At 47.1% G+C, this 16,933-nt stretch overlaps 1 long non-coding RNA gene across 6 annotated transcripts in view; it reads left to right on the top strand.

Annotated features, from left to right (window-relative positions):
* LOC123746035 (uncharacterized) overlaps nucleotides 1–16,933 on the top strand; it is a 136,009-nt gene that overhangs the window by 108,571 nt on the left and 10,505 nt on the right. For 5 of the 6 annotated variants that reach the window (XR_011224977.1, XR_011224976.1, XR_011224978.1 and 2 more), the window contains one exon: nucleotides 9,481–9,530. The exons of the other annotated variant lie outside the window; for it this stretch is intronic. This is a non-coding gene — a long non-coding RNA (uncharacterized lncRNA). The remainder of the gene's footprint in view (nucleotides 1–9,480; nucleotides 9,531–16,933) is intronic. 6 annotated transcript variants of the gene reach the window in all.

Here is a 16,933-nt window from a genome sequence, read left to right as displayed (position 1 = left end):
TTTGGGCAAAATCTGAGAAAGCGCAGTTTTCACTAATTTGCATATATTCGGTATTAAAAAGTCGTAATTTAAAACTTCAAATATGTGCAATCGCCCTGAATTCCACTCAAATAATTGTCAAAAATAACAAGTTAAAGATAGTTGAATTTTCAAACATTTCAGGGAAGGGAGGAGACATATTCACAAGATACAAGATTCAAAATAGACAATGGCAAACCGAGCCACATAGATGAAAATAGGAAATACAGATAAGACAAATGGACCTAAGAATGTGAATGCAAAATTAACTGCATGAAGCTTGACGTCCAATTAACCCACAGCTTTAAAATTGTGACGAGTTAACCCAACAGTTAATTTACAAACATTTCTGGGAAGGGAGGAGACATATTCACAATATACATGATTCAAAATAGACAATGTCAAACCGTGGTGATCGGTTCACCGATCACCAATTTCCTGTTTTTAATTATGTCAGCAGCTCCCCCCTTAAGCACTATTAGGGAAGCACATGCACACACATTTCAAGCAGCCGTCTGAAAATATGACACCAGTTATTCATGTATAGTTTGATCACGTGGCGTCTGCGTTTGACGTTCCTTAACAGATAACATACCTAGGAGGCCTAGCAAAAGTTAAAGGTCACTCACTCCCAGGAGAGCTAGGCCATCATGCAGAGTCAGGAGGCGCGTTTGTTTAAGATTCAGCTACTGGGAACAAAACGTTTCAATTAGCACGGGCTATGGTGAGCCCGTACTGGACTTATCTGGCACAGGAGTGGGGCTGCGAGGCGCGTCGTTCCCACAGAGTTTAAGTGCCGAGTGATCCCTGGTGTGGGTGCGCGCGCACGCGTACCAACATACATGTGACTTCTCGCATGGTACAAGACACTGATGATTATACTGAAAATGGGCAGTTTAACATTAGTTTATGTAGTGATAATGGCTTGGTGCTTTCTCCTGATAATTACCTTGCTTTTACCTTAATCCCCAGATAACTTTAATAACGGGTAATTATTTTGTTATAATAATTGTTATGTATTTAATTGATGGTGTCGGAGAACAGGCAGCCAGTTTATATATACAGTTTGTTAGGCTTATATCCCGGTCTCCTCCCCCCCCCCCGGTGGGCCAATTTACTGACCCCCCCCCCCCACTCTCCCCGTGGGTTAATTACAATCAACAAGCTGACTAACTCCTAGTTACCTATTTACTGCTAGGTGGACAGGGGCTTTAGGTGAAAAGAAACGCGCCCAACCATTTCTGCCTCTCCGGGGATTTGAACTCAGAATTTTCGATTATGAGTCGGGAACGTAGCCGACTGTACTACCGGGACCCCTAAATGAATAACTTATATGTGTCATTATAATGATTATTATATCAGAAATAATTTGATTTGTATTCTCTTTTTAAATTATTTTATTATAATTAATAATATTATCTGATTATTGACACGGGTTCAGTCGTTTAAGGATTCTCAGTCGTTTAAGATTCTCAGTCGTTTAAGATTCTCAGTCGTTTAAGGTTCTCAGTCGTTTAAGGATTCTCAGTCCTTTAAGGATTCTCAGTCCTTTAAGGATTCTCAGTCCTTTAAGGATTCTCAGTCGTTTAAGGTTCTCAGTCGTTTAAGAATTCTCAGTCGTTTAAGGATTCTCAGTCGTTTAAGGTTCTCAGTCGTTTAAGAATTCTCAGTCGTTTAAGGATTCTCAGTCGTTTAAGGATTCTCAGTCGTTTAAGGATTCTCAGTCGTTTAAGGTTCTCAGTCGTTTAAGGATTCTCAGTCGTTTAAGGATTCTCAGTCGTTTAAGGATTCTCAGTCGTTTAAGGACTCTCAGTCGTTTAAGGATTCTCAGTCGTTTAAGGACTCTCAGTCGTTTAAGGATTCTCAGTCGTTTAAGGATTCGTAAAAGTTGACTTGAGACAGTTTTGGTGGAGTGAGGAGAGAGGTGTGAGGCCGTGCTGGGACCTGCTGGCCTTGGCTGGTCCACTCTCCTCCCCTGAACCGCTCCACACACACATGGTATCAACATGAACTGGAGAAACAGGTCATGTTGGTTCCTAACGTTACCCGCCCCCAAACTTATATTACTAAAATATTAAAATAGCTTAGTCTATCCCCCCTTTATCGCGCGCTCGCGTTTTCTGTTGAGTAGAAGACTTGGGCCGCCTGGTAGCAGGGAGTTTAATTTAAAGCTTTCTCATCCCATCACTTATTTCAGGCCTTGTCCTACTACTGTACTTTCCTCTGGAACACAACCCCCTTGTTGGTCTACAACCATGTTTCTGGCTTCACGCGGAGCGAGTGTCTATTTTGTGTGTGTTTAGTTTTAGTCTGTAATGTTTTTCCTGCCCAAAACGCTTTGCGTAATAGTGGCTTTAGGCATTGTACCAGCTCTATCTATAAACCTAGCAATTTTTGTAAAAATCTCTTGTGTGTATGTACCTTACCTGAATAAACATTTATTTATTATTTATTTACTATTTGTGTCTGCAAAATCGAGCTATTTGCTCTTGGATCTCGCCTTTCTAACCGATCTATTTTTCCTCTATAGTGTCTACTACATATATTTCTCTAACACACATCCCCAGCACGTAGTAGTTGTCTAACTCTCAGGTACATATTTACTGCTAGTGGAACAGGGACATCAGGGTGAAAGGAACTGCCCATTTGCTTCCGCCTCCGCCGAGGATCGATCCCCGGACCTTAGGACTACGAATCCCGAGCGTTGTCTACTCAGCCGTCAAGCCCCCTGTGTGTGTGTGTGTGTGTGTGTGTGTGTGTGTGTGTGTGTGTGTGTGTGTCTGTGTGCTTCTATTATCTCTTAGTTTTTAGTTCCGTAAGCCATTGAATAGCATTATTTGCTATTCTATAGCATATATGCTACATTGAATAGCATTATATTTAAGCCTATCGTTAGCTATTTTCTAATTGCTAAGATGTACCCCGTAACAGCTGTCTAACTCCCCAGGTTAGTTAGACGGCTGTTACTGCTAGGTGAACAAAGGTATCAGATGAAAAGAAACGTAGCCCAGTCGCTTCCAGCCTACCGCGGGGCGTTGAATTAGTGATCGTAAGTTGTCAACAGATTCCTTAGCCCACAGCGCCACAGAGTTCCCTCGCCCTCTACTACTCTCCTCTCTGACCAACTTGTAGTCTGATCCAGTGTGACAAAAAGTTGATGTTAGTTGCCTTGAAACTGAAGGTCAGGATGGTGGCTTGATGAGTGTTGATGCTCCAGTGGTTGTGGCTTGATGAGTGTTGATGCTCCAGTGATTGTGGCTTGATGAGTGTTGATGCTCCAGTGATTGTGGCTTGATGAGTGTTGATGCTCCAGTGGTTGTGGCTTGATGAGTGTTGATGCTCCAGTGATTGTGGCTTGATGAGTTGATGATGCTCCAGTGATTGTGGCTTGATGAGTGTTGATGCTTCAGCCTGGATGCTGATACTGGGATGGTTACTTTTGGGTCAGTGAGAGGTGGTAATGGATGAATGGCTGTGAATGGATAGTAGTTGATGGTTGACCATAAACGTATGCCACTTGATGATTGGCAGTCGATGGGAGGATGTCTGGATGAGGAGGGATGTGGTGGTGGATAGTGATCAGGGGCAGCAGTGTTGCAGGTGGGTGAGGTGACAGTGGGCGGGGTGACAGCGGGCGGGGTGACAGTGGGCGGGGTGACAGCGGGCGGGGTGACAGTGGGCGGGGTGACAGTGGGCGGGGTGACAGTGGGTTGGGACTGAGGAAGGTGGTGGGGAGGGTGAGGGTGGGTGGTAGCAAGGTTTCAATGAGTGGTTGGTTAGGTTTGGTTCTGGTAAGTGGGTGCGTGTGGGTGCTTTGATAGCTCAGTGTAGGTGGGTTGGGTGTGTGGATGGGTGGGATGGTTGTTTGAGAGTGGGTGGGTAATTCCTCCCCGCCCACCCACCCAGGGTCAACACCCACCCACATGTCCCCCCAGCCACCCAGGGCGGCTCATGGTCACCCGCCCTCTTCCACTCAATAATCAACCGTTTACATAATACATAATAAGAGTTCATAATAATGATTCAAAAGTAATTAATAACAGTAATTACAATAGTATTTTCACCAGCATTCTGTGAGTATCCTGTCCCACTGCGGTCAGCTTTGCACAGTTGACAGGACCTGTTACGGTGATCACTGTCTCTTCTGGAGATTCCCGTCTAGCCTGGAGCTCTGTGGTGAGACGCTGAAGACAGGTCCTCAAGGTCTCTAACTTGGGAGTAGTGCTGCTCAGATCCTCTGGAAGATTCCCGGTGCATGAGTAAATGCTAAGAATTGCAGTCTAAGACAAGAACCATTATACAAAGCTATTCAACAACGTCCCTGTAGCGTCCGTTAATCATGACAAATGAGCTATTTCACATTCTATGCACGACCTATGCGAGACCCGCTCTTCAGTATGCAGCGCCGGCACGGAACCTTCAGCTGGTAACGCACAAAGTTAGAAAAGGGCCAAATATGTAGGGGAGAGGGACATGATAATGACATACGAGATTTTAGGGATAATTAACACAGTTGATAAGGCATCTGTGTTCAAAGCTAGGAATATCAGAACAAGGGGGACATAGATGGAAACTGGACAGGCAAATGAGTTAGAGAAATGGCAGAAAATAACTAATTGTTAGAATTGTCAGTAAGAGTGTATATATTAGTTGTCAGTATAACTAAGAAATTAAACTGCCTTTATGCACAATTTTAAAAGTAAAGGGGATAGAACATCGTGCGAATGAACACAAATGTGTTAAAATAAGAAATTTGGGGAGGTAGGCTTAGGGAGTACATTTAGGCACACACACACACACACACACACACACACACACACACACACACACACACACACACACACAGAGGAGAATCATTAGAAGTAACTAGCTGTTGTACCATCATGATCTCTTGTAAGATCACTCCGAACCTTGAGAAATAGAAGCAGTCTTATATTGTGTCGTATTAACGGTGTCGGGAGCAGATGTTCCCTCCCAGAGACCAGTATGAGACGAGGCTTCAAGCCATCATGCACATCTGGTCGGCAGAGCGACGGCTTCGCTGCTTGCAGGTCGGCGTTCGATTCCCAACTGCCCAAATGGTTGGGTACCATTGCTTCCCTCGGCCCCTGTCCTCACCTCCCTTCCTAGTGCTGTATAGTAGTACTGGCTTAGCACTTGCTCCTCATCATTACCTTATCTATAAGGGCCAAGTTTCCTAGAGACGGGATGGGTTAGGATTGAATGTGTTGTATTTTGTAGTATTTTGCAGTATTTGCGTAGTCGTGATGGCTTGGCGCTTTCCCCTTGATAATTCCCTTCCTCCCTTCCCCGTTCCATTTATTTACATCTCTAAGGCTAAAGAAAAACTTTGTTACGTTTCTGTTAACCACTTGGAGCATTGCATCTTTGTTGATTCTGTCGACTTTTCTTAGAATCTTGTATGTTGATATCATGTCCCCTCGCTGTTTCTCCTGCCTTGCTGTGTGGTGAGTCGTGTTGACTATCTCTGCACGTTTGTGAATCTTCAAGTGTGACTCGCATTCCTTACCAAGGTTTCTGAAGGCCATTTGAATTTTTGCAAGTTTTGCATATGGTGCGGATTGTCAACTCCCCCCCCCCCCCCCACTCCCCCCCCCCCCCCCCCCGTGGTTTTTCTCCTTCTATGTGGGAGAAAGTTGTCTGCCCTTCATCTCATTCTGCTCCTTAGGTCGCCTTGCTTCTGCTTCTATTTGCATAATTTTGCATTTTTCAGGGTTAAATACGAATCGTCATTTTCAATCCATCTTTGAATAGATTCTCTTGCATTGTCTCACACTCTTTGTGACGTAACTCTCCGTCTTAACTTTGCAATCCGTCTTAACAGTGTAACCATTCCACTCCACAAATGATAATGGAGACGGGTTCGCATTTCACTCCACAATGGGAAGGTCTATGAAGTTGCTGATCATTTTAACCAGAAGTGGTGTTGGATTGTCCGCTGAAGAGGCTCAGGGAGTCTTGTGGTCTCTGTGGAGCCTCGTGCGAGAGTGACCTGCCTTATCTTCAGTTTACCTTGAGGTGCTTCCGGGGCTTAGCGTCCCCGCGGCCCGGTCGTCGACCAGGCCTCAAGGTTATCTGGATGATTTTAAATTTGCATTGAGGTATGCTTGGGAGCAATTTTGTTTAGGACTAATTGGGGAATGTGTGTGTGTACTCACCTAGTTGTACTCGTCTAGTTGTGCTTGTGGGGGTTGAGCTATGGCTCTTTGGTCCCGCCTCTCAACTGTCAATCAACTGGTGCACAGGTTCATGAGCCCATTGGGCTCTATCATATCTACACTTGAAACTGTGTATGTGGAGTCTGCCTCCACCACTGTGTGTGTGTTTGTATGTGTATATTTTGGCATTTTCACGCACCATTGTTCTTAAATATCTCTGAAATAAGGACCAATTACCGGCTGCCTTTGTAAGTATCTGCTCGACACTAATTAGAGGACAGATGGACCCAGATGAGAGAGATGAATAATTAATTAATGTTAACACTGAGGGCAGAGCCTGTTGTGCACATCTCCTTCATATACCAGGACTGAAGGTGATGCAGTCATGCAAGACCATAACTTGCTTATGGTGTTTCAGCATCTATGAAGGCAGACCGTAATAATTAACAAAGGGAGGAGCAAGGTGATAGGTGTGGACGCGACACAAGATGAACATTGACACAGGTGGTGAAGGGTCAGGATCAGTGAGACAGTTTGGTGTTGGTGATGCTGGTGTTGGTGGTGGTGGTGGTGGTGGTGCTGTTGGTGCTGAAGGGACTGGTACTGCTGGTACTGGTACTAGTGCTGGGGCTGGTACTGCTGCTGGTACTGGTGCTATTCCCACCGCCTTAGGTCTTCCCAAACCTTGGACTGGAGCAGGTTTAAGGCTCTCTCTTGGTGTCCAGTTCCCAGAGCAGATCCTCATAATGGCGTGACTCACTACAATTATACTCAATGACTTTCATGATGACAGATATTCACACACACATTTATATACACACATTCACACACACACGTCCTTACCGAGAGCGTTAGCTCTTGGACCCCGCCTTTCTAGCCGCCGGCTGTCTAATGTGTGTGTATAATGTGTGTTTATAATGTGTGTGTTTAATTAACAACAAGACAATACGCAAGTGCGGGACCTTCGGCAAGGGTAATTGTTTTACATTATTTACATGTTAAAACCCTAGTTTAAGATTATATGTTGTGAAGACTGAGTAGCAGGCTCACCTTGAGCTTCCCTGAGGTGCAGGTGTACCGTGCCTTGGTCACTCCCCCGTGGTGTACCGTGCCTTGGTCACTCCCCCGAGGTGTACCGTGTTCTGGTCACTCCCCCGAGGTGTACCGTGTTCTGGTCACTCCCCCGAGGTGTACCGTGCCTTGGTCACTCCCCCGAGGTGTACCGTGTTCTGGTCACTCCCCCGAGGTGTACCGTGTTCTGGTCACTCCCCCGAGGTGTACCGTGTTCTGGTCACTCCCCCGAGGTGTACCGTGCCTTGGTCACTCCCCCGAGGTGTACCGTGTTCTGGTCACTCCCCCGAGGTGTACCGTGCCTTGGTCACTCCCCCGAGGTGTACCGTGTCCTGGTCACTCCCCCGAGGTGTACCGTGTTCTGGTCACTCCCCCGAGGTGTACCGTGTTCTGGTCACTCCCCCGAGGTGTACCGTGTTCTGGTCACTCCCCGAGGTGTACCGTGTTCTGGTCACTCCCCCGAGGTGTACCGTGTTCTGGTCACTCCCCCGAGGTGTACCGTGCCTTGGTCACTCCTCCGAGGTGTACCGTGTCCTGGTCACTCCCCCGAGGTGTACCGTGTCTTGGTCACTCCCCCGAGGTGTACCGTGCCTTGGTCACTCCCCCGAGGTGTACCGTGTTCTGGTCACTCCCCCGAGGTGTACCGTGTTCTGGTCACTCCCCCGAGGTGTACCGTGTTCTGGTCACTCCCCCGAGGTGTACCGTGCCTTGGTCACTCCCCCGAGGTGTACAGTGTTCTGGTCACTCCCCCGAGGTGTACCGTGCCTTGGTCACTCCCCCGAGGTGTACCGTGCCTTGGTCACTCCTCCGAGGTGTACCGTGTTCTGGTCACTCCCCCGAGGTGTACCGTGTTCTGGTCACTCCCCCGAGGTGTACCGTGTCCTGGTCACTCCCCCGAGGTGTACCGTGTTCTGGTCACTCCCCCGAGGTGTACCGTGTCCTGGTCACTCCCCCGAGGTGTACCGTGTCTTGGTCACTCCCCCGAGGTGAGCCTGTTGTGGCTGAGCGCCTTGTGTTGTGAGGGCCTTGTGTTGTGAGGGCCTTGTGTTGTGAGGGCCTTGTGTTGTGAGGGCCTTGTGTTGTGAGGGCCTTGTGTTGTAAGCATCTTGTGTTGTAAGCATCTTGTGTTGTGAGGGCCTTGTGTTGTGAGGGCCTTGTGTTGTAAGCATCTTGTGTTGTGAGGGCCTTGTGAGCGCGGAGCTTCTTGTTCTCCACCAAGTTTTGCCAGCTGGGAATGTTGAGAACATTGATCTTATACATAACAGTAAGGCCGCGAACATTTCACCAGTGTTGAGTACTCGCATGTGCTGACCTGTCAAACCAGAACGGATCAAGACTGTCTTGAGGTTATCTTGAGATAATTTCGGGGCTTTAGCGTCCCCGCGGCCCGGTCCTTGACCAGGCCTCCTTTTTGTTACACCCCCCCAGGAAGCACGGAGGCTCAAGAGCTAGAACCCGACCTTCTAAACGCAACACTGTAAGCAACACATCCACCATTGTGTATTCCAAACAATCGCCTCAAGATTTCAAGATCCGGATATGCATCTCTGGCAAGTGTCATCGCGTCAAGGGCGGTGAGATTATCCCTCACAAGGGCTCTATATATTTACATAAAGCAACACGCCCCACACTGATGGTAAAGTGGGGCTCATCACTCTCTCTGTGTGCATGTTGGTGATAATTTAAGACCATTTACTATGTGCTGTGAACACGAGGGCTTCACGGGAAGCCTCGAGGAGGCCTCTGTTGCTTCATCCGCTTGTGGGCTCCTCTTAGATGGGGGACCCTGTTAAGTCGGTGTTATTGTTGGGGATGACATGGTTTAATGTTGTTGCTAAGGTGGTGAGGGGTAGTTATGGTGAGAGACAAGCAGGCAGGCCGGCAGGCAGGCAGGCAGGCAGGCAGGCAGGCAGGCAGGCAGGCAGGCCGGCAGGCAGGCAGGCAGGCAGGCAGGCAGGCAGGCCGGCAGGCAGGCAGGCAGGCAGGCAGGCAGGCAGGCCGGCAGGCAGGCAGGCCGGCAGGCAGACCGGCAGGCAGGCAGGCCGGCCGGCAGGCAGACAGGCATGTGATAACTGCGCTCACAGAGAACAAATACCTGTCAGTGTGTATCACTTTAGGGAACAAAGTTCCTCTCTGTCAGATTAGACAGCAACATATCGAATTATCATTGCCGTATAAAAAAAATCATAATGCTTTTATCTTCGTGTTCCAGAGACTTCCTGCTTGGCCATCTTTGCCCACCGCGACATAGACGGACTTACGGTAAGTGGACTTAATGGTTATAACATGTGTTCCTATTCACGCGCCTTCGTGTCATCTGTAAATGCAGTTAGTGAGGATTTATTTGTTTCTGCAACACGCGCACTTCATAATAACCTTCGATGTCTGTTGCAAATGCATTTAATTGCAACTTTGAGTTCTGGCCTCGGCTGGTGTTTGACGCAATTTAGAACATGTGCACGACCACATGTCGTAATTATAATAATTAAGCGTTAGTGAACTGACTATGCGATAGTGACGTTATGCGTTAGTGACATTAACTATGCGATAGTGACAGTGTGTATTATATTTGGCATAAAAACCAAAAAAAAATTCCTTGTGTTGGCGAGTCATTGAAATAAGTGGAGGGCGAGGCTGGTGTGTGGTGAGGCAGAGAGAGAGGAGTAGTTAAAGTAGGTAGGAGATGACAAAGGAAAACGCGAACAGCATACACCAGGGGACCTATTCCTTCATGGTTATATATACCTGGTATTTATATATATATGTGTGTGTGTGTGTGTGTGTGTGAGAGAGAGACCCAGCTCCCTGGTGTACCAGTAGTTGCCACTCGTAGCACTAGGCTCTCAACCTTCAACAGTCTCATGCTGGAAGTGCCATTCTCAAGAACATGAATCCATCAGCGATCATTCACTCCGAGGCTGACTCGCGTCTGGAACTTGTTCGCTCCACAGGTTGATACACGGGAGATCAGGTCAACTGATCACATGAAGGCTCTGGCACACAGTTGGCTACAGGCTTATCTTGTTCCTTATATGATTTTTACCTAATGTTAAAGTCTATTCCTACAGATGCATATAACAGGCTCGTGAAATAAATGGGCCTCTAGTACGTTTCAACTTAGCTGAGGAAGGATTACAGCTCTTGCTTGCACTTTCACCAGGTTCCTTATATGATAGTTCCCTATGTGATAGTTTCAAGTACATTCTTATGATATAAATGAGTTTCTAAGAGCCTGCTTCAGATGAGCTGAGGTAGGATAACAGCTCTTGCTTGCACTTTCACTAGGTACGCCATTTGACAGCCCTTATGATCCCTAGTCTTAGTTTTAAAAATGAGTCGACACATGAAGGTCGACCTGCTGCACTACTCGACTCTCCTCATCTATCAATTTTTTTATCCCAGTTCTTTGTATATCATTCCTTCTCTTACTTGTTCTTTCCTTCTCTTCACTATGCTCCCCTTCATCCTCCCCCCGCTTCCCTACCCTCTCCACCATTGTCTTAGTAAACATAAGTAAACTAGATGGGGTAACCGGCGGTGCCCGGGTCCACCCCAAAAGGTTGGGTCATGCCAGTGTTCAGAGCCGCTGAATAACATAATAAACAAATGATAAACTATGAAATCGGCCTCGAACATTTCATCCCCACTGACTTTATTAAGGGGAGCATTAGGGCTGACACCCCTTCCAAGGGGGGCATGACCCCCGACCCACCATTGACCATCACTATACACACACTAATCGCCCGGCAGCCAGGTTTAGTGAGGCTATCCTCTAGCGTCTGACCTCTGACCATGACTAGACTGGTAAAGAGGCATCCTCTTGTGTATAGACGTGTCTTGTTCACATCCATCTATACACAAGAGGATACTTCACCTCTCGGCTTCACCTCTTAGCTTGGTGTTCAGCTTTAAGTGTTCCACAATAAGTTACTTGCACCAGGTGACTGTAACAGGGGGCCTGTACCAAGTGGGTGTAACAGGGGGGCCTGTACCAAGTGGGTGTAACAGGGGGGGCCTGTACCAAGTGGGTGTAACAGGGGGGCCTGTACCAAGTGGGTGTAACAGGGGGGCCTGTACCAGGGGGCCTGTACCAGGTGTCTGTAACAGGGGGGCCCTATAACAGGTGTCTGTAACAGGTGTCTGTACCAGGTGTCTGTAACAGGGGGGCCTATAACAGGTGTCTGTAACAGGTGCCTGTACCAGGTGTCTGTAACAAGGGGACCTGTACCAGGGGGCCTGTATCAGGTGGGTGCAGCAGGTACAGGTCACACAACACACACACGAGAGCCTCACACCGCAACATGAAGCACCAACACAGCAGCTGGTGGTGAAGGCACCAGACTATACTCTCCGCAGATAAGTGATATCTCTGACAATGGCGGCAGTTTATTTAATAGGTACTATCATTACACTAAATCTGTTCTGTCACTTTGTGATGGGGGGGGGGTGTTTACTATTTGTATCTGCAGACTCGAGCTATTTCCTCTTGGACCCTGTGTACGACCCATGTGTCGTACACACGCACACACAATTGTCGTACTAGCAAATGGAAGCGGCTGGCGAAAGTGACGTACTGTCCCGTTTTCTGTTTTGGGTCCTCTGGTAGGTTAGGAGAGGACAGTTTAAATTGGCCGTTTTCTTGACATTGGGGGAACTTATGAGGACAGGCTGGTTACCTTCTCCGCGCCGGGACGCTGCAAGAACATTGCTGCAACGTAAAATAATTAAACATAACGGCAGTGATGAGTCAAAACATAGAGAACACATACACACGGACATTATACGCCAGTAAACTGATAAATCGGAGGCGAGACCCGAGAGCTAGAGTTCATCTCCCCTAGAAACCAGGCAAGATAAACACACACACATACACAGTGATTAATCACATATATTCTGCAAACACATAACGTAACTGCAACGATATTTGCCCGTGGGGGTCGAACCAGCGTCCTGGGGTCACGCCTGTCACTCATATATCTGTCACATATCCATACATTAAAACACTGATTGTAACCATGATATATATGTGCTTCCGCCTACAGTTTAGACCTATTGTCTTTTGTATGACCCTCTGTACTGCGTGACAGTGAATACCAGCATTATCCTCACTTAAGACTTAATCGAAATCCTCAGATTAGGCAAAATTGTAATTAATTTTCTCAATAAAGATGTTAATAATACGGGAGAGGACATAGACAGCGGCCCCGTCCCGAGCACCAAGGCCCCGTCCCTCACGACCCGGCTGGGCTGACCCGCTTCTACCTGTCTTCCAGTAGTCCACTGCGGGCTCACCATAGCCCGTGCTACTTGGAACTTTTTGCTCCAGGTAGCGAATCTTTAACAACAACCCGTCTTCTCCATCGGGTACGAGAGACGAAGAATCATTTTAGTTCTCACACAGATCGGGTAGATACAGTAGCTGTCAGTGAACTACGTAGCAACAGAGGTGCAGGGGCAGACAAGATAGTAAAGGAATGTGCCAATGTGCTCAGGTATCCCCTGTGACTATTGCTCACTCCAAACAGGTACATAGGAATAATGTAATAATTCCAGTTGTCGGGTACAGGAAGCTTGTATTTAGGGTTATCGAGGTCTTGTATCCTGATCTTTGTCAGGATACAAGCCATAACAATTACCTAACTCCATAATACCTATTATTTACCTCTGCTAGGTAAACAGAGGTACCAGATGAAAGAAAACGTGCCCAACCGTTTCTGCCCCGACGGAGGAGGAGTGGAAAGACAAAGTACACTACACACACACGTCATTGTTGGCTGTGGTGGACAATGATTTAAAAAAAGACAAACCCACAATGTGCATTCAGATCTATCTGCCTCCTTGTTACTCAGACGCTCCTGATGGCTGACCCAGAGAACTGGCCCAGGTGGTGGTGGTGGTGGTGGTGGTGGTGGTGGTGGTGGTGGTGGTGGGCCGGGATGGTGGTGGTCAAGGTGGCTGCTGGCCAAGGCTGGTGATGGTCAGGGGGAATGAATTTGTGTGAGGGCAGAATGGTTGAGATGCCCCTGGTACGACCCGGATGTTGTGTCGCATTCACATCTTCCCCATCCACTCACTTGATATATATATATATATATATATATATATATATATATATATATATATATATATATATATATATATATATATATATATATATATATATATATATATATATATATATATATATAAAATATAACGCATACGAGCGAAAAGCGACGTTCTTTATAAGAAGACATTTTGGAAGGATAGAAGAAGCAGAGGAGATATGATCACAACATACTGTACAAGATAGCGAGAAGAATAAGACAAGGTGGACAAGGGCGGCGTCTTTTAATTGAGAGAAACCGCGACGAGAGGATACAAGTGGAAGCTGGAATCGTAAATGGGTCGAAGAAATATAAGGAAATACCCCACGTACCCTGTACAGGTGGTCAACAAGTGGAATGCACTGAAAGAAGAACTTGTGGGAGCCACCTCACATTTTTAAGGCCAGATTCGACAAAGAATTCGAACGTCAGAATTCAAGAAGGTTAGCAGACAGGGCATTAAGAACTAGACCTCAATCCCCAGTACACGTTGCTATATAAGCACTGATAACTAACTCCCCCCGACACACACAAACATAAATTACTAAACAACATTTAAATATAACACAGACAAAAAAACGAAGGTAAGCTAAACAATTACTGTGAGGTGCCTGAGCTGCATGCCAAGTGCCTGAGCTATGTGAGGTCAAGTCATTATCGTATGTGTGCCTCGGCTGACACCATCGCTGCTGACTCAGCCTTGGCAGCACCAACTACAGAGTCAGCTAATAGCCCCAGCTAGCCTCCCAGTCTTCATATCAAACTAACCTGACTAAATAGCTCTTGCCAATATCTCTCGTCTATAGCGAGTGGACTCTGATTGCCAACCACAACAGTCTCACTTGTTTTATTTGGCCATTTTCCGTCATGGTAGACATTTGTATCAAATTTAATCGTGAGAAGTTGAAAAATTAACTTTATATGGTAATACGTCTGGAAAGCAAAAGTCACGCGTACAAGAATGTTTTTTTTTTTTTTTTTTAGAGAGAACTCCGATGATGAACATAAGCTGAGGAGAATTCTAGGGGTATCTTGAGGTGATTTCGGGGCTCAGCGTCCCCGCTGGTCCTCGACCAGGCCTCCTCTTTTGTGTTACACATCCCCAGGAAGCAACCCGTAGCAGCTGTCTAACTTCCAGGTACATATTTACTGCTAGGTAATAGGGGCATCAGGGTGAAAGAAACTGTTTGCCCATTTGTCTCCGCCGGGGATCGAACCCGGAACCTCAGGACTATGAATCTGAAGCGCTGTCCACTCAGCTGTCAGGCCCCTAGTAGGCGCCGTTTAGAACAAGCTTGGGCCACATGTGAGCCCGCCGCCCGCCGGGGCCCTGCTAACGCAGCTTATGTTTCCCGCTCTGCCCGAAACGCTTTGCGTAATAGTGGCTTTAGGCATTATATGTACTAGCCCTATCTATAAATTCATCAATATCTGCATCACCCCTTGTATGTATATACTTTACCTAAATAAACATTTGAATTTGAATGTTGGTGCCTCTCCGCCCGCCAAGGACACCAACACCGGCCACAACCACTCTGAACACCATAACAGGAAAAAAACGAAGACGCTGCTTGTGGCGAGATCTGGATCGTTACACAAAAAATGATTACAAGGTGGGAGGCTGGGCAGACACCGGCGTGGCGTGTTTTTGTGAGGGTAACTGGAGCATCCGCACGTCTCTGTGTGTGTGGTGGCACGCTGGCTGGAGGCGTGTTTACTCATCACCACACACATGGACCTTGGGGGTAAATACATGTACAGTTGCTAGCCTTTTTCGACTCCCAGCCGGGGAAGGGGTGAATTCTATTACTGCTTTTTACTGTTACTGCTGCTAATGTTGATGATAATAAGCATGCCCCGTAACTCCAACACTATCCGTTACACCGCTGTCGCTAGCGTCGCCATCATATAAATGACCCTTGTAAGTCTTTGGGATTCCGTACAGGAGCAAGCAGTCGTCGCAGCAGCCCGCCAACACTGGGTAGAGTTCGTCTACCTTCGACGAGCCGGACCATCTGTCCTCCACTGGTTAAGGTTCGTGTTCCCAGCACGGGACACACAGGCGACTGAGTAGTCCCTGCAGCTCAGCCTTGTACCCGGTACAGACTTCTCTCAGACAAGCAACTAAAGATTGTTCTAGTTGCTGGGCCGGGAGATTGTTCTAGTTGCTCGGCCGGGAGATTGTTCTAGTTGCTCGGCCGGGAGATTGTTCTAGTTGCTCGGCCGGGAGATTGTTCTAGTTGCTCGGCCGGGAGATTGTTAATCTAGTTGCGAGACAGAAACAGACATAGAAGTTCGACCAAATCGGGATTGTTATGTTATTGTCAGTTATTGTCAATGAAACTTATTTTCCTAGCACGCATAGGTACTACGTCCCAACAATGCTCCCAAGGTATTGTCACCCGAACACCGACCCACGGTTACCCAACCACTTGGACTGGACGGTTGAGCAACGGTCTCGCTTCATGCAGGTCGGCATTCAATCCCCCGACCGTCCAAGTGATTGGGCACCATCCCCAAATCCTTATCCTGACCCCATCCCAGTGCTATATATTCGTAATGGCTTGGCGCTTTCCCATGATAGTTCCATTCCATTCCACGGTAGCCTCATGGCGTGTATCCACCACTCAAGATGTGTTTGAGAATTCACAATCAACGAATAACTTCGTACGTTAAGCCTCGCAGAGAAGTCATTTGCATTTTTATATAGTTGGCGATATACCGCTGAGTTATGAAGTGTCTCTATTAACTGGCTTTCAGTGAGAGCTTGAGTAACACGACCTTCAAGGGGCGTCGAGGTTAGGTATATGTTAGCTGTCTAGTGCAGGCCGGGCGCGGTGTACCACAAGATTGCTGCTAATATTTTTTTGTTATATATTTCTGTATTTCTTGGCGCTTTCTCCTCGTAGTTCCCTTCCCTACGCTGAACAAACATAGGAGGAGGAGTTATCCTCTATCTGAGTAGAGGAGTTACTCCTCTATCTGTGATTAACAGTCTGCTCTTCAAGCACTTACAGCATCTGCGAGAGACACGGGAGCAGCCTCATAGTAGCAATTATAAACAACTTGCTCGGTGTGAAGAATAAAAGGTTTAAAAATATATTTTGTGTGGATTCCTTCTCGTATGAACATAACTCATAATGATAACACTGACATGGCGGCCAAATTAGCATGCAACAAGGATGAAGTTGAACTAGGTATCCCCATCTGTATTGCCCAATACATTCAGTCCTAAAACTCGTCCCTCATATTCCCTCCTCCACCACTCCTCTCATTCAGCACCCTCCCCTACCCCCCAAACCCCCTTACTATTCCCCGTACCCCCCGTGCATTTTAGACATGACAAATCAACTAACCGGATACACAATCGCACACTATATAGGTGGTGGAGGGGGGGGGGAAGGTTTACAGGGAGGATGGTGAGGAACAGGGCTGGGTTGTGGGGGTGGGGGGGGGGACATGTTGCTAGCCGGAGCTTAATGCTGTGATATGTGGACAAGAAGATGAATATGCTGATGAATGTAGTAGATGAGAATTGTCATGTGAGAACAAGACGAGGAACATTGGGTAAGGCATGTA

This window comes from Procambarus clarkii, chromosome 78, assembly GCF_040958095.1.
Source record: "Procambarus clarkii isolate CNS0578487 chromosome 78, FALCON_Pclarkii_2.0, whole genome shotgun sequence".
Classification (NCBI taxonomy): Eukaryota; Metazoa; Arthropoda; class Malacostraca; order Decapoda; family Cambaridae; genus Procambarus; species Procambarus clarkii.
Note: the sequence above shows the minus strand (reverse complement) of the source record. Positions and strands in the feature narration are given on the sequence as shown.